The 23162-nt window shown below is 35.2% G+C and overlaps 1 long non-coding RNA gene across 3 annotated transcripts; it reads right to left on the bottom strand.

Moving 5' to 3' along the window:
- Window positions 1-596: 596 nt before the first annotated feature.
- Window positions 597-9021, bottom strand: LOC142176640 (uncharacterized). 3 transcript variants are annotated; one of them, XR_012705339.1, is made up of 5 exons: window positions 8862-9021; window positions 8707-8764; window positions 4040-4215; window positions 2298-3936; window positions 597-1091 (listed from the first exon to the last, which is right to left on the bottom strand). It is a non-coding gene; the product is annotated as an uncharacterized LOC142176640 (long non-coding RNA). The 3 variants fall into 3 exon arrangements; XR_012705338.1 differs by lacking the exon at window positions 8862-9021 and having other exon boundaries at window positions 8707-8855; XR_012705337.1 differs by lacking the exon at window positions 597-1091 and having other exon boundaries at window positions 3297-3936; window positions 4059-4215; window positions 8862-8990.
- Window positions 9022-23162: the final 14141 nt, after the last annotated feature.

Below are 23162 nucleotides of genomic sequence, written 5' to 3'. Positions count from 1 at the left end.
GTCACAGTTGTACCACCATATGCCTCTCTTAAATGGGCCCATATGGCTTGAGCAGTGGGATATTTCTCACATTTGTGGATGAGTTCATCAACAACTAAATTTACAATAATTTCACGTGCAGTGAAATCTTTCCTTTCCTAAAACTGTAAGTTTTCAGATCCCTCCTGGCAGTGTTACCCTCCTCTGATTGACTCATAATATGGTTAATACTTTTAAAGAGCATCTTTCTCTTCAAGTACATATCACATCTTACGACTCTAGATATCATTATTTCACCATTTAGTTTGTCACCTTTGTTCAAGTCAACAATAATACTTTTTGATGTCATGTCTGTTGTTAGAGATAATATTATAAGTTTAACTCGCCAATGTATACTTCAGTCAATTTATGCATGTGATTACACACTCAAGCAAATTAATTATAATATTAATTCTATATTTAGTGTAAAATCGAAAGGTCACTACGTTTTTATTCATCATCTAAATTTTTATATTTTAATTAATATTAAAATTATTTCTTAGTGTGTGCTTCATTTTAAGTCTCAGTTCATTATAAAGTAAAATAATAGATAATACATATAATTGGTGAGACAAACAACAAAAATTCAAATTTCATTAAAGTAAAACACATAATAATAATTTACATGTTTGCTATGACATACATATACCAACTAAATACTATGTCTTGCACATATACGTAAAAAGGCGCATTAAGCCAAATATCATGAAAAATATCAGTTAAAACTTCACCCCAAGGCTCTCGAAGTGACTATGCTAAAATAGCTAACGCATCCTAATTAGTAATCTTCATGTAATTAGACAATTCAGCTATTTTTAACTAAAAAGAAGCATCCAGGCACATTTTAAATTCCTCAAACTCCCTAAATTTCTTTTCTCCTTCCCTTCGTTCAGCGCTTCGATTCCTTAATTTATTTTGCAACACTCTCGGGACATTCCTGATGACTTTAGGCTCCGAGTCTGAATCATTATAGAAATAAGTCCTTCGACGATGCATCCTTCTACGTTATCCCCTTCTCCGACTTCGAGAACTCCCACTTGGAGTAATTCGAGCTTATCCCTGTTCATCCATATCTGAAATATGGCCAAGAAAATAATAAAAATTACAACAACCATTCAATGACAACATATGTCATAATAACTCGTAAAAGTTTATCAATATAAAGAATTATGGCCAAAATAATTATATTCAAGGGTAATATTGACTTAACTTAGTTTCTTTTCTTAAGTTACAATGTGTTGATTGAATAGTTTCTTTTCTTAAGTTACAACGTGTTGATTGAACACTGATTCTTTGCGAAAAAATACAATACACGGATGTAACTTTTCTGACGAAGCATTAGAGCCTTACAGTCTTAACTTCAAAATTTGCAATAAATATAGAGGCAATCTCATGACCAAAGTCACAAACAAATAGATAGTTCCAATTTAATATACAGCTACGAATAAAAGTGTTTTACAATTCCACAAAATGACAAAACTTTTATACATAAATACATAAACTCCAGCAACGAACCTTTGTTTATAAGCTTTTGAAGATAGATTATATTCTCTGTAGGTATTTAATAACCCCACTCCAAACACTATTAAAAAAATTATTGTCAAATAATAGACTGGTCTTAGTTTCTTTTAATTACATATATCTAGTAATTAAGTAATGCCGTCAAAGAAATAAATATCTGGATCCAACGAAGGTTAATATAAGTCAATTTCTCTAAGGAGTTTATGAAATATTTGTCCAATGTCTATCTCAAAGACGTTATAATAATTGAAAATGGACGCTGCATTTAACTTTGGTAAAACCTAAATTACAGAGAGCATAAAAAAAACTTTGAATTGCTCTGTCTCAAGGTCTCTATGACAACAGGCTGCCGCAATTGGAAAAAGATGCCAAAGAGTAATCTTTTTCCTTTTTCTCTTAGGCAATACCGCATACAAGACTCAAAAACAAAATTTCTTTTGCAATAACAAAAATTAGATATATTCATTAAAAAAAATCTTTCTATACATCTCAAGTCATTGCTTGTAGTTAAAGGAATTAAAATGGTCATTCATCAGTTTTTTTAAAAAAAATTATTTCAATTTCAGATTGGCTTTCACGCCATAAAAAGAAATTCTACAATTATCAAAGAAAATAACTTTTCACGAGAGTGTCTATTCAACCAGTGTAATTAGAATAACACACATTCTATTTCAACTGTGCATTCAAAGAACACTCAACTCGCCTCTGATACCATTGCTTATCTAAATTACCGAGAAAGAAAAATAAATTGTATGTACCTTGTTATGCGCAGCGAAAATCTCTGTAATTGCTACCAAGAAAATTGCTCCCAAATCTACTTTGAATCACTAAGAAATAAAGTTAATCTTTCACCAATTAAATTCCCTAATTTGTGTGTTTTTCATATAGAGAGAATTAATCAGAGAGAAAAATTCCTGCGTTGGAGAAGTTTTGTGTTCTCTTTAATATAAAGAAGTAACAATACTAATATCGACTACTAAGTACACACTAATACCAGACTTTCTAATCACAAATAAATTACTTGCTACTATATTACATTATACTTAACACAACACAAATAGCTGGAAGAAACCCCTCATCACCCAAAATGCAAAATCCTTTCATAAGAGCGTGCTTTTTCACTCTTTCATTTTCCTAAACGATGAGTACAGTTTTGATGAGTCTTGGCTCCATATTTGCAACTCCCCCCAAAATCTTCACATCTTGGACCGTAGTGACTATGTGATAACTAAATTCGGTTAATTTGAGGGCTAACATCCCTTGTTCATTTAGAGCTTTGTGGTACTTACTAAGCAGTTTTTTTTTACTTTATTGGACATGGATGCCAATTGCCTCAATGATTTCATCTAAACACAATAAAATAAATGATTTTAGTATTACACTACTAAATGCTGTGTATTACAATTTTCAAGTACAGATTTCTAAAGGAAATAAGTAGTCCTAAACGGTGACAATTAAGATATACAGAGAGACAGACTGAAAAATAGACCATAATTGTTGAAACAGAAGAAGCTGTTGTCCAAGAAGAAGAAGAAGAAGCATCGTAGCAGATGCTGCGGATGAAGCTCCCAGCTCCCAGAAGAAGAAGAAGCATCGAAGCAGATGCTGATGTTGAAACAAAAGAAGCATCCACACAGACTCCTGCAATCTAACCTTGACCGTTAGATTAAAAGAGTCTCTGACTCATCTGGGCCCTTCATTTGTTAAGTGCCAAGCACATGAGTGAGCACATGCTCACATTTGTATTAGTGCAAATACACTAAAGTGAGTATGGGATCACATAGTAAACAATATACCTTGTCTAGGAATATTATACATACACTTTGTATATGTATAGGAGGTAGATGTATATACAAGCCATGGTAGTGAATGTAAAGAGACAGTGAAAATTAATCTACATCAGCTCTTTTTTATTCTTTCATGGTATCAGAGCAGACCTCTGCTCTATCCTTCAACTTCATCTTCTAATTTTCCTCCTTGAACTCAACTTGCTCTATCACCATGACTGGAACAGATTCTTCAGTAACATCAACCAGTCAAGCAGTCAGTCATGACACCAACCATCCCTATTTTCTTCACTCTTCAGATGCTCCCGGGATGACTCTTGTGACCTCACCTTTTGATGGAAGAGGATTCCCAGGATGGAGAAGGTCAATACTCATTGCATTATCAGCCAAAAACAAGCTGGCATTCATCAATGGGATTTGTGATGAACCTGCCTTGGATTCAAAGGATCATGCACAATGGAGTAGGTGCAATGACATGGTAACCTCATGGCTTTTAAATTCTCTAACTAAAGAGATAGGAGACAGTGTAATCTATTCCAAATCTGCAAAAGAACTTTGGAGTAGTCTTGAGCATAGGTTTGGACAATCCAATGGAGCCAAACTCTATCACCTACAAAAGGAAGTTGCTAAGACAGTTCAGGGAAATAGCAATATTGCAGCATACTTCACAACTCTGAAAAAATTATGGGATGAGTTAGATTCCCTGAACTCACATTTAAGGTGCACTTGTACCTGTGTGTGTGAAGGGAAGAAGAAAGTAGCCAAGTTCCTGGAGGATCAGAGAGTCATCCAATTTCTAATGGGACTGAATGATGTGTATGCACCTGCAAGAGGCAATATTCTCATGATAAGCCCTCTTCCAAGTATGGATCATGCCTATTCCATCCTCCTGCAAGATGAAAGTCAGAGGGAAATGTTTGTTAGCCCACAATATCCAACAGATGGTGCATCTTTTATGGTAGGAGCTCAAGGGAAGTTTAATCAAAGAAACAATATTCAGAAATCATGGGGAACTCCTCAGAAACAGGGGAACTTTCAGAACATGCAACAAAAGTTCAAAAGGAAGGCGAAATACAATCCTAATGTGAGTTGTGGTCATTGTATGAGAACAAGGCATGTAAGGGAAGATTGCTACAGACTAATAGGATTCCCAGATGATTTTCAATTCACAAAATCAACAAATCAGCCTACTATAAAGGGAAATGCAGTGGTGACAACACAGGAAACAAGTAGTGAAGGAAACATCAGCAGTCAGAACCAGTTTTTCAGTAAGGAGCAAGTGTCAGAATTAGTAAACATAATCAAGCAAGTCCAGATTGAAAGTGCAGCAGCAACAACATCAGAAATCAATGCTAATGCTGTAGCTGGTACCATACTCCAACACACAGGAACTTGTCTTGCTGTTTTCAACACTAAAACATGGATAATTGACTCAGGGGCCTCTGAACATATGTGTTTTGATGCTAGCTCTTTCCTATCTCTTACTCCTCTTCCTGCACCTTTGCACATTAGCTTACCTAATTCATTCCAGTTATGTGTTACACATATAGGAAGTGTGTCTATTCAGCCTGATATGGTTCTTCATAGAGTGCTTCATGTACCTTCTTTCAAGTATAACTTATTATCTGTTCATAAGTTATGTCTTCAATTCAGTTGTTCTTTGAATCTAACTTCTAATGGGTGTATGTTGCAGGTCCCTTTAGTGGGGAAGAGACAAGCTTTTGGTGAAGTTAGAGATGGATTGTACCTTTTTCAGCCAGCTAGTAAAGAGTCTGTCTCTCTTCTTAGAAAAAATGTAGTTTCCATTCCAAAAGGAAGAAATTCCAGTGTCATTTCTACCCCTGTTTCCTTTTCAGTACCTTTACCTGCTATTGCTACTGCTACTGTAAGGCAATGGCATGTTAGGCTAGGGCATTTGCCCTTTTCAGTAATGAGAAATCTGCATTTTATTAAATTTCCCTCTAAGTTTGATTGTGTGTGTCACATCTGCCCTCAAGCTAGGCAAACCAGACTGCCTTTCCCCTTGAGTCATATTAAGAGTTCTGCTATTTTTGATTTGATTCATATTGACACATGGGGGCCATTCAAGACTGTGACTTATAATGGTTATAGGTATTTCTTGACTATTGTGGATGACTATAGTAGGGCCACCTGGACTTTTCTCTTAAGTTCTAAGGGGAATGCTTTTTCAGTCTTGAAATCATTTATGTGCATGACAGAGAGACAGTTTAACTTGAAAATTAAGAAGATCAGGTCTGATAATGCCATGGAACTAGGAAAAGGTTCACTAGAAGCAAGTTTTCTTGAATCAGAAGGGATTATACATGAAACCTCTTGTGTTTCTACCCCTCAACAGAATGGAGTAGTTGAGAGGAAGCATAGACATCTTTTGGAAGTAGCAAGGGCACTTTTATTTCACTCTAAGGTGCCTCTCCAATACTGGGGAGAATGTGTGTTGACAGCTACATATCTGATCAATAGAATCCCCTCTAAGGTTCTAAATGGATTAACACCCTATGAGGTATTGCTTGGTACACAACCTAGCTATGAATCTCTCAAGAGCTTTGGTTGTTTGTGCTATGTCTCAACTTTGTCTAACAACAGAGGGAAGTTTGAGCCTAGGGAAAAAGGTTGTGTGTTCCTGGGATATGCACAACATCAGAAAGGTCACAAGGTTCTGGACCTTGTCACTAAGAAGGTGTTTATATTTAGAGATGTTAGGTTTCATGAAGATCAATTCCCTTTTTCACACTCACCTCTCACATCTGATTTCCCTTTCTTTCCTCAAGACACAATCCCACCAGATACCTTACCCCAAAACTCAACAGAACACTCTTCTGGGATACCTAACCACTCCTCTACCCACTCCTCACCTAGCAGTTCTGCTACATGTCCTGGTCCCTCTACTTCAACCAACATCAACCTGACCCCTTCAGATTCTGCTTCTACTCCATGTTCTCCTCACTCACCCATTCTGTCCAGAACATTTTCTCCTTCATCAATCAGCACACCTATTCCAATTCCACCTCCATCAGTCAGAAAGTCTGACAGGGTAACTCAGAAACCAGCCTACTTAAATGATTATATTTGCAATAGCATCTATCTATCCGACCTTAGTTCCTGTCTATCCAAACCTCTCAAGCCAAATGTCTTTTACTTCCATGCTCTTTCTATAAACAACCAGCATCTCCTTAAATCTATTTCTACCACATCAGAACCTAGCAGTTATTTACAAGCCTCTACCCATCCAGGTTGGAAAAGGGCTATGGATGCTGAAATTTCAACACTTGAGATAAATAACACTTGGGATGTTGTATCCTTACCACCAGGGAAGAAAGCTTTACCTTGTAAATGGGTGTACAAGGTTAAGCGTAACTCAGATGGTACAATTGAAAGGCTAAAGGCTAGGTTGGTGGTGAGGGGGGACATTCAGAGGGAAGGGATAAATTATTCAGAAACCTTTTCACCTGTGGTAAAGATGACTACTATCAGGTGTCTTTTGGCTGTGGCTATCAAGAAGGGGTGGAATGTGTCACAACTCGATGTTAATAATGCTTTCTTGCATGGGGATTTGCAAGAAGAGGTCTATATGAAATTCCCAGCATGCTTGACTCCTTCTCAACCTAATCTTGTTTGTCGACTAAGGAAATCACTCTATGGTTTAAAGCAAGCGTCGAGGCAATGGTATGCTAGGTTAGCTGGGGCTCTGAATTACAAAGGTTACTCCAGCTCTTTAAATGACTATTCACTGTTCTTTAAGCGATCAGGTGATTTAATTTCCATATTAGTTGTATATGTGGACGATATACTCCTCACAGGTAATGACACCACAGAAATCGCACAACTTGCAGATTTTCTACACTCAGAATTCAAAGTAAAACATCTTGGGCACATTCATCATTTCTTGGGTATGGAAATTCTCAGAGAAAAGCATGGTTTTATAGTAGGGCAAAGGCAATTTACCTTGGAACTTTTGGCTGAATTTGACTGCACAGGTCCTGCTGTATCTTTACCTCTCGACCCTTACTCTAAATTGCAAGCTGATATGGGAGAGCCTATGCCTGATCCTATCATCTATCGCCATCTTGTTGGAAAGCTCAACTACTTAACAAATACTAGGTCGGACCTCTCTTTCGCTGTCCTTTGTTTGAGCCAGTATATGCAACGTCCTTGCATGTCCCACTATTCTGCAGCTTTGCGTGTTCTTCGCTATTTGCGCACCGACCCTTCTCAAGGGATTTTTCTTAATGCACATCCATCTTTTGATCTACTCGCCTTTTGTGATGCAAACTGGGCGGCTTGTAGAGATTCTCGCCGATCTGTTAGTGGCTTCTTCATCACCCTTGGTGGAGCTCCAATCTCTTGGAAATCGAAGAAACAAATCTCCGTCTCTATGTCCTCCGCAGAGGCGGAATACAGATCTATGCGAAGGGTGACCGCAGAAATCACTTGGTTAGTCCGATTGCTTGCAGATCTATCAGCTTCACCCACTTTGCCAGTGCCTGTTCACTCGGATAGCCAAGCCGCCATCCACATAGCTCGTAACCCAGTTTTTCATGAATGAACCAAACATGTGGAGTTGGATTGTCACTTCGTTCGTCAACAATTTCTGTCCGGTTTGATATCTCTCTCTTTTGTTCCGTCCGAATCTCAGCTCGCCGATCTATTTACCAAACCCTTATCTGGGGGTTCTCATCGGAGCATTTTATCCAAGCTGGGGGTCCATTCTCTCCCCTCCACCTTGAGGGGGGATGTTGAAACAGAAGAAGCTGTTGTCCAAGAAGAAGAAGAAGAAGCATCGCAGCAGATGCTGCGGATGAAGCTCCCAGAAGAAGAAGAAGCATCGAAGCAGATGCTGATGTTGAAACAAAAGAAGCATCCACACAGACTCCTGCAATCTAACCTTGACCGTTAGATTAAAAGAGTCTCTGACTCATCTGGGCCCTTCATTTGTTAAGTGCCAAGCACATGAGTGAGCATATGCTCACATTTGTATTAGTGCAAATACACTAAAGTGAGTATGGGATCACATAGTAAACAATATACCTTGTCTAGGAATATTATACATACACTTTGTATATGTATAGGAGGTAGATGTATATACAAGCCATGGTAGTGAATGTAAAGAGACAGTGAAAATTAATCTACATCAGCTCTTTTTTATTCTTTCAATAATAGAAAAAATAAGAAACAAAGCAATAAGAACAGAGAATATGAATATACAGAAGCAAAGAATGAAAAACATAAAGAAAATAGAAGCGAAAAAATAAAGTGATTAGAATGGGGAGAAGGAATATACACAGGCATACAATGAAATACATATCAGAATAGAGAATAAGAAACAAAGCAATAAGAATAGAGAGAAGCAAATGGAATGAACCTTCTCGAGTGATTTTGGTTGCTGCTTTCGGTTGAAAATGGCGCGTGTGAAATAATGCCTATAAAATAGATACAAAGCCATAAAAATAGAGAGAAAGATCAGAATAGAGAATAAGAAACGGAGGGATAAAAATGGAGAGAAGGAATCGAATGAACCTTCTCGAGTTTGGTTGCTCCTTTCAATGTGAAAATGACGTGTGTGAGAAATAATGTGTGACGTCTGGTTATAACAGGTTGCACTGGAACTTTGTGGAATGACCGCACTGATGTGGGCCAATGGGCCGTGGACGGCAGAAGCTCCGTCAATACACACGTCAATGATTTCTATTTTTAACTCACCGCATATTATTGTGTATCTCTTTCCTTTCTTTATATTATTATACTAGTACTAGTACTCGTACTCGTACTCGCGTGATGCACGATCAATATTAAAAAATATTAACTAAATTAAATGTGATTGGCTTGTTCGAACAAATTAGATTGTATTACTTTAATAAATTTCAATTATCATTTTATTTGTCAATATGATACATTCGATAATAAAATTTCTATTAAATTAAAGGGACTTATATAATCATTTGATAACTTTTTTGTTCTATATTTTTTTAAATATATTATCCAATGTTTAGTATTATTATATTGTTAATAAAAAATTTATTAGCATATTACTTAATATTTTTGTCTGCTCACTTTCTTTTTTGTAATATAAGAGAAGATATATATATTTTATTAATCTTGAAATAATTTTTATTTTAAATTTTATTCTGTTATTCTTAATAATATTATCTGAATTTTAATGAATAAACTCTCTATTAAATTAGAGGGACTTATATAGGTATCAAACAACTTTTTCGTTCTGTATTTTTTTTATTATATTAACCAATATTTAGTATTATTACATTGTTAATAGAAATTTTTATTAGCATATCACATTGTTTAATATTTTTATCTGCTACTTTTTTTGTTAATATAATAAAAGATATATATTTTATTACTCTTGAAATAATTTTTTATTTTAAAATTTACTTCTATTATTCTCAATAATACTGTTTGAATTTTAATGAATAAAATCTCAATTAAATTAAAGGGACTTCTATAGTCACCGAATAACTTTTTTGTTCTATATTTTTCTTTATTATATTATCCATTGTTTAGTAAAATTGCTTTGTATTAGAATTTTTACTTGAAATATTTTTTTATTTTAAATTTTAATCTATTTCCAATATTTTGATTTAATTATTTATTATTAATTAATTAAGAAATAAATTATATGTGGCTTTTTCTGGTTATGCCATATGGCTGAATTAATTATTAGTTAATTAGTTAGTATATTACATGTAGCTAATTTTAAAAAAGTCTCTTATAGGGACTGTGCAAACCAGTTTGGCCTATGGCCCTGTTTATTTTAATGCCTATCCTAATTTGCAAATTTCCCTTAATGATGAGAATTCTTTGAATGCTTTAATACTTAGTATCAAATTACATGGTTATGACTATTTGCCTGGTACAGAAGTCATATGCATCTGTTACAGAATTCATTTCAAATCATTATACACTTTGAATCCTATGTGTAGAATAATGGATATGAAGAATGAAACCATTTTTATAGAAACCAACTTTGGTAAATCCAAATTAACTACCAGAGGATCTATTAAATGGGATGAAATTGATTTCCCAAAAGAATGGGTCATAAAAGAGGCTGTTGCTCCTTTCTTAGTAGTTATGGTAGCAACATCATTTTCAAATATTTTTGAAAAAGCAGTGCAGTAAATAATTTTATCTTTTTCCCCTATATGAAAAGATTGGTGTGGTGGAAAAATAGAATTAACTGTATTACCATTAGTGAGCGTATAATCTCTTTCCAACACAGAAACATAGTTATAAACATGTTTAGACATAAACCAAGGAACAAAAGCAATAATTATATTCTTCTTGCTAATGTCTGTATAAAAGTCATGTCTAAAAAATTGTATCAATTCAGGAGACATATTCTCATGGAACCATTTTCTAAAAACTGCCTATCTGGGTTTTAGGAATTCTTCTAAAATCATTTTTCTGACTTTTGAAGAGATATTATTAGAGATAATTTCATTCAAAATCCTTTGAACTGGCTCAGTTATAAACTCAAAAGTGATACTTTTACTATTAAGTACCTGTAAAGCTTTTTGTATCCCAATATAAAAACGACATTAATTTTATAAAAAATGGGACACCAAGTATAACATCACGTTCAATATCTTTTACCAAAACCCAGATGGGCAGTTTTTAGAAAATAGTTCCATGAGAATTTGTCTCCTGAATTGATATAAATTTTTAGACATGACTTTTATACAGACATTAGCAAGAAGAATAGAATTATTGCTTTTGTTCCTTGGTTTATGTCTAAACATATTTATAACTATGTTTCTGTATTGGAAAGAGATTATACGCTCACTAATGGTAATACAGTTAATTCTATTTTCCCACCACGACAATCTTTTCATATAGGGGAAAAAGATAAAATTATTTACTGCACTGCTTTTTCAAAAATATTTGAAAATGATGTTGCTACCATAACTGCTAAGAATTTGAATACCATACTTACCCAAAATAATTATACTAATATGTATGTGAGTATTCTGGGTGAACAGGTTATTAAGATTCATGAGAAGTTGGACAAGCTTGTAGCTGAAGTCCAAAAAAGTCAACAGAAGGATACTAAAGGTAAAGAACAAATCGCTACTACTAGTATCCAACCACCTCCTGAGGTAAGAGACTTTAAATTAAAAAGTCTTGATGACATTGAAGAACTTCTTAATAAGAAGTTTGGAGAATTTAGAGCTAGTCCTCTAAGTTTAGAGCATGCATCTACTAGCGGAACAAAAGTAGATGACGAGATTAATAAAATCTCTGAGAAATATGCTCGCAAACCATACCAAAGAATATTTTACTACCTGAGACCTACACCCCAAGATGTCCTGATAGAAGAACAGGACAATGATCATTACCACCAAGGTTATAGTGGGTCAGATATCTATGAATGGAACATAGATGGTCTTGCAGAAAGGCAAATTTATACGACAGTACATAGAATGCTTATGTACAGTACTATCTGTAAGGTTAATAAGAATACGAATAGGGCAATTGCAGAAATGATTATTGCCGGATTTACTGGTCAACTGAAAGGCTGGTGGGATAATTATCTCACCCAAGACCAGCGCTTTCAAATAATGTATGCAACTAAGACTGAAGATGATAGCAGTTTTATATCTATCTGATTCAGATATCTGGATTTGCCAATAACCTGATTTTAAATCAAATTTAGAAAATATAATGGCATCATGTAATCTATCAAGTAAATCCTTCTTATTAGGAATGTGATATCTAATCCATTTTAAAACCTTATTAAGTGGTTTATAATTAATGACTAATCTAGGAACTCCTCGTTCCTGTTCTGTATGCTTATTAACATAAAAAGCAGTACAAGACCATTTGGACTTTGAGGGTCTAATTAAACCCTTCTGCCTTAAGGAATCAATTTCCTTCTTGCATAACTCCAAGTAATCGGAGTTCATTTGACAGGGTCGAGCCTTGGTGGGGATATTACCCTCAGAAAAGTCTTCTTCATAGGGAAGACTTATAATATGCTTCTTCCTACTCCAAAATTGATTCGGATGGTCACCACAAATAGAAGCAACAAATTGTTTTTTGAGAAAATTAATTTTTTCTACTAGTTTAGGATTTTGTAAATCCTGTTCTATAGTAATAGAACAAATCTCATGCTTCAAAATTCTATTTGACTGGCTTTTGAAGAGATATTATTAGAGATAATTTCATTCAAAAATCTTTGAACTGACTCAGTTATAAACTCAAAAGTGATACTTTTACTATTATAATTACCTGTAAAGCTTTTTGTAACCCAATATAAAAACGGCATTAATTTTATAAAAAATGGGACACCAAGTATAACATCACGTTCAATATCTTTTACCAAAACAAAGCTTTCTGGTATACAAACATCTTGTTGGCAAATATAAGCCCTAGGCAATTTATATGAAATGCCCATTGCACCACCACTAGCATTTTTCAAGTGATGAGTGATTTTATGAAAGTATCTAGAGGGTATTACCCCTTCTTTCACGCAATTCAAATATGCTCCACTATCAAATAAAGCAATAAACTCTTTTTTAAAATTATAATCAATTAAAAGAGTTATTTTTATTAAAAACTTTTGAGCGATAAAATATTGTAATTTTTCTAAAAATTCATCTTCAGGAAAATCCATTGCTGCAAGTAAAGTATTAGCAGTTCTTTCCTCAGAAGAACTAACAATATTATCTAATTCAACAATTTTTATCCTGGGGTCTGTAATGATAACCTCAGAATTTTCTAATTTGAAAATTCTTTCATCCAAAGCTACATTTGAAGCTTTTAATTCCGAGATTTCTTTCTTGAGATGATTTATCTCAATACTTAAATCTTGGACAGTAGCTAGCCTTTCAGGCTGAGACTTGTTTTTCACCATCTTCCTTATTTCAGACATGGTGTACGGTCCTTTTGAGATGGAATTTCTTCCGTCTCTGTTCCTACTTCTGAACTTATAGGAAGCTTATCTATAAGTTGGGACCTTATTTCAAATTGTCATTAGAAATAACATTGATTTTGTCTTTGAATTGGGAATATATATTAAAGAGTTCATCATCCGTATTACAACAATGATTCGAGCATTGTCCCTTGTTACAGGATTCTTGCTCATCTTCAGAAGATGAAGTATAACTTTCTTCATGAAGGACCCTTAGGTCGTCACTGGTTGAAGAACCATCAGTGTCAGATATTTCTGGAGAAGAATTTAGAAGAATCTTATATAAAGAATCTTTGATACTATCGTCTAAATCTAGCTCCTTAATTTTATCCTTGATCTTGCAATCTTTTGCATAGTGGCCTACTCTACCACATTTGTAACAGGCCTGAGGGTTCTTAGATTTAACATAACCCTTTCTGGCTTTATGAAAAGCCTTTCTTCGTAGGGTCTTTTCCCGCCGTTTCTCCGACGAACCCTTTCGTTTCTTGAAATCCTTTTTATGGGATTTTTTCTTCTTAGAAGGTATATCAATGGCGAATTGTTCACAGAATTCACCCAATTGTTGTCTCTCAGTGAGACGATGTTTCTTAATTTGCTGGTTTAGCTTGATCTCATTACATAAAGCTAAACCTTACTGAGTGCATACACTAAAAAGTTTACCGTAATGAGTAATTATTATAATCAATACTCATTCCTGTGCCTCTAAGGACTTTACGAATTCTTTCAGCAAATAAGGGAGGGAGTCCATCTATAAACTTAGACTTCCAATGAGTACTATTACTCTCTGGCAATTCCATTACTCTGGATAAGAATACATCTTTATACCATCTAAAAGATGTGAGGGTTTTACACCTCAAATTCTGGAGCATTGTCCTAATGGTTTCACTATTATCAGACCATCTTCCAGAAAAGTGTTCAATGATATTCATGACTAAAGAATAGACTGAGTTTTGAACAATCTTATTATCTTTATGTATGTATATATATATATATATATATATATATATATATATATATATATATATATATATATATATATATATATATATATATATATATATATATATGTATATATATATATACTTAAATTTATTAATAATATTTTTATGTATAGTAAATTTTCTAATATTTTGATTTAGTTATTTATTATTAATTAATTGTTAAATAATTTATATGTGATCTTTTCTGGTTATGCCATATGGATGAATTAGTTATTAGTTAATAGTTAATTAGTTAACACACCATGTGGCTAATTGCTGATGACTATCTGGTTATAGAGTTTTTCTCTCTAGGAAGACAATCTCCTACTTCTCACTACACATTTCCAGTTTATCTACCATCTCTCAAATGTCTCAATAGCAAATTCTTGATTCAGTCCCTCCAAAACCCCCTGATATTAATACCCCTGCAATTACTTTCCACCAATGACTACCAAACAACAAGTTTCAAGGACAAATTATTAGCAAGTGAGCATGAAACTATTATCAGTATTAACTCCATGGCCAACCTCTGTTGCCCAATGGAAACCATAGACAGGAAGTCTTTCTCGGAGAGTGAAACATATAATACAACTCATCACGTCCAGCTATCGAAGGAGGATATGCAGCACATTTATTATCCTTGGAGATTTTCTGTAATCATTAAACTCCAAGGAAAACGTATCATATACCACTATTCGAATAAGAAAATACAGGAGCTTTGAAAAATCATAGAAAACTTTCCTATTATTGATTTAGGGGCAGATTATTTCATTATAAAGTTTACAAAAGAGCAAAATATGATCAACACACTGTAAAATGGTCCTGGTTCATATTTGGACTTTTTCTTTCAGTTCAACATTGGAAGCCAAACTTTGTAGCTTCAGAGGCGAAGCAAATATTTACAGCTGTCTAGGTTCGCCTTCCCCAATTGCCAACTGAATTCTACGACGATTCAGTCCTGCAAAAAATTGAGAATTGTCACAACCCCAAATATCCCGGTTGTGATGGCACCTATCACAGTACTAGGCAAGCCAAACCAATATTTACCATATCGAATTCCTTTAATAAAATTATTTTCTAAAAACCAATTAAGTCTCAAAGCTTTCATAAGAAAAATTAAAAATCAACAGAAATATGTGTAAAATGATATGAAATACACTAACACTCTAAGCATAAACTTTAATTGCACCAGAATCTTGAACATTATAGTCTTACATGTAATCGTCATAGAAAACATACCTGAAGCGGAATCCATGATCTTGAAGCGGAAGCGTTAATTCAAAACTAGTTTCTCGCCCCTTTCCCTAACTTTATGTTACCGCCACCTTTAGAGATGGAAGAGAGAATAAAAATCCGGTAACCCTAATGGGTGGGGAGAGGACTAATTTATAGAGGTTCTCACTTAATCTGGTACGTCTATCAAGTAACCAATCGGACGGATAAGATTTGATAATAATTAAATATTACTTATGGGCCTTAGACCTATTGGGCCACACATACATATGAAAATAATTTATATTCTCCCACTTGGCCCAATAATCACATAATATTAATATTTAATATAGGAACATTAGTTGCGCATAAACAAATCTCTTCTATAATGTCCATCATAAATACCATAATACGATAAACTGCTAAATGTGAGTTATGGAGGTTATATATAATTTATCTACATACTCCCTTCCATATACTACAACATTAGCAACTCATCGTATCATGTCCATAAGCTATAAAATATTATGGTCCACAATAATGTCTCATTTAGACTTATCCTGTAATATCTCAAAACAATAATGTGTACACCATTATGAGAAACAGGAAATCATTAATGTATATCAGAAACATATAAATGAGCTCTGAGTGTCAAAACATCATAAATACATCAGTCATAAATACAGCCAAGACCCATTCTATGTACATGTTCTTTAAATATCTTTGGTTGTAAACCTTTCGTTAATGGATCTGCAATCATGAGATCAGTTCTAATATGCTCAAGTGACACTCTTTGTTTCTGAACTTCCTCCTTGACGGTAAAGTACTTTAATTCCATATGTTTGGCACCTTTTGAGTCCTTATCGTTCTTGGAGAAGAATACTGCTGCAGAATTATCACAGTAAATTTTCAGCGGCTTGGTAATGGTGTCAACAACCCCAAGTCCTGGAATAAAGTTTCGCAGATATAATGCATGAATTGTGGCTTCAAAACATGCCACAAATTCCGCTTCCATTGTGGATGTAGCAATGACAGACTGTTTGACACTCTTCCACGATATTGCTCATTCAGCTAATTGGAACAAATAACCAAACATGGATTTTCTAGTGTCAATACATCCAGCGAAATCTGAATCCGAGTATCCAACAACTTCCAAATGCTTGGATCTCCTATATATGAGAATATAATCCTTCATTCCTTTCAGGTACCTCAAAACTTTCTTTGCAGCTTTCCAATGATCAATTCCTGGGTTACTCTGATATCTTCCTAGCATTCCGACCTCAAAACTAATATCCGGTCTTATGCAAGTCTGAGCATACATCAGACTACCAACAATTGAAGAGTAAGGAATTGATTCCATTTCCTTTCGTTCTACATCATTCTTAGGGCATTGCATAAGACTAAATTTGTCCCCTTTTTGAATTGGAACAATTCCTGCTGAACAATTATTCATGTTGAATCTTTCTAGAATTCTTTCGATATAGCCTTTCTGAGACAATCTCAATAATCCTTGTGATCTATCACGGAATATTTCTATTCCTATCACATAGGATGCCTCACCCATATCTTTCATTTCAAAATTCTTAGAGAGAAGATCTTTAGTCTCACGCAATATGCCTAAATCATTAGCAGCAAGTAGAATATAATCAACATATAGGACTAAAAATATAAACTTGCTCCCACTGATCTTTTGGTATATACACCGATCAACGGTATTTTATACAAATCCAAAAGATGTTATGGTATCATTAAACTTTATATACCATTGTCTTGAGGCTTGTTTAAGTCCATATATTGACTTCTTCAGTTTACACACCATTTGACCTTTTCCTTTAGTTTCGAAACCCTCTGGTTGGTCCATATAAACTTCTTCATCGAGGTCTCCATTAAGAAAGGTAGTTTTCACATCCATTTGGTGTAACTCTAAATCATAATGAGCCACCAAAGTCATAATAATTCTTAACGAGTCTTTTTTTGAGACCGGCGAAAAGGCCTCTTTATAATCAATGCCTCCTTTATGAGTATAACCTTTGGCAACAAGTCTGGCTTTGTATCTATCAATATTGCCATTTGAATGCGTTTGGTCTTAATGACCCATCTACACCCGATTCTCTTAGAACTTTCTGGCAATTCAACAAGATCCCAGACTTTATTGTATTCCATGGATTTTAACTCTTCCTTCATGGCATCAATCCATTTTTCAGACTTCATTACTTTCTATGGCTTGTGAAAATGAAACCGGATCCTTATTAAGACCAATGTCAAAATCTGACTCCTGCAAATAAACCACGTAATCATGTGAAATAGCCGATTTTCTAACTCTTTGAGATTTTCTTAATGGCATTTCTTGTGGTTCATTTGTGTCAGATATTTGTGAGTTAGTTTCTTCATGAGGTGTTTCATCCAAATGTTGCTCGGTGTTGTCAAAGTGTTCTTCAACAACTGGAACAATATTTGGTATTTGTGTGGAAGTAGGCACATTTTTGGGTAATAGAATATTGACCCTCACCTCTTTAATTTCCACACTTTGCTTTTCAACACTCCCACCAACTTCACCATTCTCAATGAATCTTGCATTACCGGTTTCAACAATTCTCGAACTATGGTTTGGACAATAAAACACATACCCTTTAGATTTCTGGGTAACCAATAAAGTAACCACTTACTGTTCAGGAATCTAATTTCTTTTCTTGTGGATTATAAACTCTAGTTTCCGCTGGGCAACCCCAAACATGCAGGTGCCTTAAACTAGGTTTCCTTCCTGTCCACAGTTCAAAAGGGGTCTTTGGAACTGCCTTACTAGGAACCCTGTTTAATAAATATACAGCGGTTTTAAGAGCATACATCCACAATGATTTGGGTAATGAGGAATTACGTATCAAGCTCCTAACCATATCCAAATTCAGAGTCGCCACTTGGGAGATTTATGGTGTCCCAAGTCGCCGGTTGAATCCCGAATCGAGGAAAAGATTGACTCTGTATTACAGTCCGCGAACCAGAAATCTGAGTAAGGAATTCTGTTAACCCGGGAGAAGGTGTTAGGCATTCCCGAGTTCCGTGGTTCTAGCACGGTCGCTCAATTGTCATATTCGGCTTATTTATCTGGTTTTAATACATGTTAAACCTATGTGCAAATTTTAACTGTTTACCGCTTTTATTACTATTATTTTTAACGAGAATTGCAACGTCGTGAAAATACACCTCGAACCACGTCCCATCAATACACCCGTGGTTATTGACACATTTCAACTCTGTTGAGATTTAGATTTGGGTCACATAAATGTGAACCCGAGTTTAAGAAAGTAATTTATTAAAGGCGCGCCTAAGCGACTAGCGTATCATTATTTTGGGTAGGAACGTGAAATTTTGCTAAACGGCCCATCCCGAAGTCTAAGTAATTTACCAACACGTATAGAGGGCCCCGCAGCTTGTGTATTTTTTGTTTGTCGAGGCTCGTCTCATTTATATTTTTTAAAAAAAAAGGAATTTGCAACGTCGTGGAAATGCATCTCGAACCACGTCACAATCAATGTACCCGTGATTAGCGACACAATTCAACTTCGTGGAGATTTGGATTTGGGTCACATAAATGCGCACCCGAGTTTAAGAGAGTAAATTATTTAAGCGCGCCGGAAGTGACTTGCGCGTTATTATTTTTTGGGGAAGGTCGTGAAATTCGCTAAACGGCCCATCCCTAAATCTAAGTATTTTAAAACAAATATTTATTGAGGGCCCCGCAATTTTGTATTTTTTATTCGGTGAGGCTCATCTCATTTTTATTCAAGAGGGCAAACCTAAAAGAAACTATGATTCTCTACTTTATTCATCTTAAAAAAAAAAGAAATCCTAATTTATTTACTGAGATTATCTAGATTATTCAAACGTGCTTAACAATTAGAATCAAGGAGAAGTCGTATTTACTTATTAGAAATTAATGAAATAGTGATCCCTAGAATCCTAGTTTAAGACTCAGAATACTTATGTATTAGCTACTGGAAACACGATCGTGAAAACCCGGTTATTTTTAGGTTGATCCGAACTAATATTACTAATTGGCATTAATGAACCTGCTATTGAAATAGAGAACACGATTATCATATGGGTTCAACTTAGAGCTACCTAAATCAAATTGACCAACTTATTGACCAAAACTTTAACAGACTTGACCATTGCTTCACTAACTTATACTCAAACACTAATATTAATTTGGGAGGACCATTTGAGTTCACATGCCAATCAAAATAAAAGAAACTTACTCATGAGAAATGGTTTAAGTCCTGAACTAATATTAATCATTATGTCAAAATTCCAACTACTGAAGCACGTTTGGCTTAGAAATGAACTTGATATGGTCAGTTCCTCCTGCTTTCAACTTGGTTGTACTTTTAAATTGCTTTTGGTTCTTAAATTTTAAACAGCCAAATGCTCAACTAAATAAATACTAACCATACTAAGTCTAAAGCTAGAATAACCATCAATCAACAGTCCAGCAGCCTACATAATTCAACTTAATCAGTCCAGTTATACACCCCAATTAATTACAACATACAGCAAACCAAACTACATAAGTTATATAAAAAATATAATGAAACTATGAGGACAACAGATCTACGACAGAAAACTTCAATTTCATTTTCGCTATTCCAACAGGAGACAATATATTGAAACAGTCTGAGATGTGTACCTGGAAACCGAATCAAATAGAAAAGGAGAGGTCAACAGAAAGTAGTCAACTGGTATTCAACAATCAACAAGCAGCAGTAACGGGCAGAAATCAACAACAACCCAGAGCTTAACTCGACCAAACCAATGAACCCAGTAGAAACAAAAAAAAACATCCAAACACAACCTTGACCAAACCAAACTAGTATTGAATTTTGATTCAAACAAACAGATCCAAACCTATAAACGACTCCAAGTATAGAGCAGAAGTAAAAGGAAGAAATGTTCTAGCTATTTCAGATCCTAAGCGAGGCAATGAAACATCAGCTATTCTTTTTCAACTCCCAAAACTCTCCAAAAAATCAATTTCCTCTTCCTCCTTTCTTTCAGTCCTAATCCCCCCCTCTTATAGCCATCCAGACCTGCCCCCTCTTTTAAAACTTAACTACCCAACCCCCTTCCCAACTAAAAATCTGCATCCTTCCACTTAAAACCCACTAAGGAAAGCTTTTTCCTTATTTTCAGCCCACATTCCCTCTTGTTCCCCATTACCTTATTAATTTAAAGACATTTAATACCCTACTAATAAGTCACTAACACTAAAATATTATCCTAATTGTTCCATTCCCAAATCACCGCTGAAACCCCTTAATATTACTGCCCCAATACAATCTATTCATCTACATTAAAACCTTTAACTCTAAAATCTGTTCAAGCTAACAATTATCTAAAACTAATTCTGATTAACAACTATAACCAACTTACTTCTGATAACTGAATGACTAAGCTAAATTTCAATTGAAACAAATGAACTGAAATTAAATCAAAACCAAATTAACATTAAAAAAGGGTCAATCAATGTGAACCGTTGGATTAAGGGTGATGGAGGGTTCAGATCAACTTGGGGAAGGGAAACGGGGTCGTTTGGTTTAGTGCTGGGGTTGGATCGGTTATTGGGATGGACAGGTCGGGCTGTGAGGGAAACCTGGGACCGTTAGATCACAGGGAACGGACGGCTTGGATCAATTGGCCTGATACGGCGTCGTTTCGGTTAGTCTGAGGGCAGGCTGGACCGTTTGATCTTGGGAGATCAATGGTTCAGATTTTGCACAACAAAACGATGTCGTTTGGGTGGTTTTGGAGATAGACCAGATTGGACCGGGTGAAGGGTGTTGAATTGGGCCTGGTTTTGGGTTGTTTTGGACGGCCCAATTCCGATTTTGTAGGTATTTCCACTTGTTTTTGTTTTCTTTTCTTTTAATTTCTAATTATCAAAAAATTCTACAATATATTGTAAAACCAAAATTAACCTACAAAAATATTAATTAACACTTAACTACAATTAACACACAAAATTTAACACCCATTAAAAAACAAAAATCACACAATTGTACACTAATTGACAAAAATAGAACAAATACATATTTTTTGTGATTTTCTTTCTTTTAAAACCAAACTATGGTTTAATTAATTCAAAAATGCACAATTAAACACTAAATATGCATGCAATATGTATTTTTGTATTTTTCAATTAATTAAACAAAATAAACACTCATAGACAAAATAATTACGAAAAATGTCACGCGAAATTCTTAAACGTGTACCCAAATGACATTTGTTTTATTTTCCGATTTCTTTTGGAGTGGTTTTCGTGAAGCAAAAATCTCGTGCTCATAGCTGCCCCTCTTTGTCCGAAAATACAAAGAGTTTTCGTTCAAAGATAAAGTGAGCGGATACGAGCGATTTTTGCCCGTTTGAATACTCCGTGTGAAGCATTTTTTGAAAAGATTTAACCGACCTTTGCTTCAAAGGTTTCCTACATATCCCTGGCTAAAAGGGAATCAGGTTAATGTAGTTCGGGAAGTTTTGGTAGCTGGGACTACCATGGGACTGCGATGTTGTTGTTACTGCTGTTGCATGCTGTTACCACTGCTTTTCGACCTCCTTATTACATCATTGCTAGAAAGAAAACAAAAGCTAGACTAAACTAATGATTACAGAATCTTATCTATTTTCGACTTGCTCTTGTTGTCTTCTTTCTGATTTCTGAAATGGGATTCATGCTGGGGGTATTTTTGTTGTGACCCTCCGCATTACTGACTTCTGACTTGATCTTGACATGTGTTCCTCTGTTCTGCAGGCGGGCTCCTGACTTCATCAACTTCAAATATAACAACCTCCATTCTAACAAGCGGGCTCCTGACTCCTTCAACTTAAAATTTAACAACCTCCATTCTACAGGCGGGCTCCTGACTCTAACAACAACTTAAAAATAATTCAGCCTCCATTCTCCAGGCGGGCTCCTGACTTGATCAGCAACTTTGAAAATAAGTCAGCCTCCATTCTCCAGGCGGGCTCCTGACTCCAACAACAACTTAAAAATAATTCAGCATCAATTCTCCAGGCGGGCTCCTGACTCCAACAATAACTTAAAAATAATTCAGCCTCCATTCTCCAGGCGTGCTCCTGACTTCATCAGCAACTTTGAAAATAAGTCAGCCTCCATTCTCCAAGCAGGCTCCTGACTCCAACAACAACTTAAAAATAATTCAGCCTCCATTCTCCAGGCAGGCTCCTGACTTCATCAGCAACTTTGAAAATAAATCAGCCTCCATTCTCCAGGCGGGCTCCTAACTCCAACAACAACTTAAAAATAATTCAGCCTCCATTCTCCAGGCGGGCTCCTGACTTCATCAGCAACTTTGAAAATAAATCAGCCTCCATTCTCCAGGCGGGCTCCTGACTTCATCAACAACTTTGACAATAAATCAGCCTCCATTCTCCAGGCGGGCTCCTGACTCCAATAATAACTTAAAAATAATTCCTTTATTCTCCAGGCGGGCTCCTGACTTCGTCAACGACTTAAAAATATAACACCTCCATTCTCCAGGCGGGCTAATGACTCCTTTAACTTGAATCATCTTCTTTCAACTGCTTCCCTCAAAACTGGTGTCTTATTCCTCCGAAAACTATTGGGGACAACACCGGTGTTTTATTCACAACTATGTTATTTTCCTTCTTCACAGACTACTTCCTTTAAAG

This window comes from Nicotiana tabacum, chromosome 22 (assembly GCF_000715075.1).
Source record: "Nicotiana tabacum cultivar K326 chromosome 22, ASM71507v2, whole genome shotgun sequence".
In the NCBI taxonomy this organism is placed as follows: domain Eukaryota; kingdom Viridiplantae; phylum Streptophyta; class Magnoliopsida; order Solanales; family Solanaceae; genus Nicotiana; species Nicotiana tabacum.
Note: the sequence above shows the minus strand (reverse complement) of the source record. Positions and strands in the feature narration are given on the sequence as shown.